Source organism: Talpa europaea (genome assembly GCF_964194135.1).
Source record: "Talpa europaea genome assembly, chromosome: 13".
Classification (NCBI taxonomy): Eukaryota; Metazoa; Chordata; class Mammalia; order Eulipotyphla; family Talpidae; genus Talpa; species Talpa europaea.
Window position 1 is genome coordinate 97,665,199 of NC_140080.1, and position 1,676 is coordinate 97,666,874.

Below are 1,676 nucleotides of genomic sequence, written 5' to 3' on the forward strand. Positions count from 1 at the left end.
CGCTCCTTTCTTGCCTTAATCCTGTCACTTAAACCCCTTATTTCCTAGTCAGCCTCCCTAAGGATGCTGCAACACACACCTTGAGCAGTTAACCAACGATCTCCCATCAGCAGGGGAAAATGAGGACCTTTTCACGGGACTCCTTGAGGCAAGGGCATCACAAAACAGAATGAAGGTCTCAAAAGCCATATTTGGTTAGCTACTGCGCTACCAAAGGCCGCAAAGGCCAATGTCTCAGGGCCACGGACTCGTGTGTCGGCAGCTGCACCAATCAGAGCACTTGGCGCTGACTGGGGAGGCACAATGTTGCTCCAGACATCTGTTTATTCAACTCTGAACACAGGGTGGTGGCGCACGCCTGGAAAGGTGGGACCCTCTATTTTGCGCCGCGCACAGCGCTGTGAGCCAATGTTATTTCAATAAAAAAATGTCCTCCTCAGCACCCCCTGGGCTCTACCGCACACCCCCCGTCCACACCACCACTACCACCACCTCTTGCTGAACTTCTTGAAAACCACGATGCAGCCCCCTTCCCGACGTCCCACATTCACGCACACTCGAAATTTCAGTGACCATAAAGGCAAGGGTGATACACGTCATTGATCACTAGTCAACACCCCGCAATAATCTAAAATTTCGCTTCCAATGTGTTTGAGTTATTTTCAAAGAACTCTATTGCCCATGAGTGGGCTACCTCAAGAGCACCATCGTAGCTAACCACAGAGAGCTAGAGCCAAAAGAATTCATCCCTCAGACTTCCACATTCATCAGAAAAAAGCAGGAGCCACAGAGTAATAACAAAGCAGCAGCAGCAGCCCCCGTGTGGGTGAGGAGAAGCCACGACCCCCCATAGCTCGTCACCAGCGGTAAATTTCTTCAAAAATTAGGTCCCAGATGTCCCCCAGTCCCTCCAAATTTGTGTTTTCACATGGCAATGACTCGACATTTACTATCACGAGCATGTCACCAGCCACCGCCTGTGACTGAGGAATGGCAGGGCTCTAGAAGCCGTGTGACCGAGGGCCTGGGTGCCAGGCTGCAGCTGAGAGAGGGGACCGCGGGCTGTCCCCTGCCGGGCTTGTTTTGATGTCGATGTTGGTGTTTTTTAATCAAAGAGACAGTTTCTCTTACAGCTCCTAGAGGCGCTTTCCTCTTTCTTATCTATGTCAAGTAGAGCAATTATTTGAAATCTTTAAGATATAATTTCTGGGCTTTTCTTCATTCCCTTGAAAAAGGAAGCCCTTTGGAAACACGCACTATTGGGTCATCGGGCTAGATCTGAAGAAGCACCAGGAGGGTCCAGAGACAGTCACTCCCCAAGGCGCCGCCAGCACAGCCCCAGGGTGGGCCCAAGTGTCTGCTGCTCGCCAGGCTCTGAGCGTCAACGCCAGCGACAAACTGACAGGCACACGTGGTGGTGGATTTTAAAAGACAGGTATATTTTTAAAAGATCATTCTACAACAGGTAAATTATGTAGTGCTAGAACATCAAAATAAACTGATGAATACAAAGGGACACTGAGACGTGGAGGAGTAGAAAGAGCAGACGGTTGTCTGGGGCTTGTTGTTTCTAACGGAGCTGGAGGGGGGCGTGCGTCACAATTACGTTCCAGGAAAAGCACATGAACATTCTCCCTCCGGCGTCCGAGCTCTGTCCAGGCAGCCCCTGCCGCGGG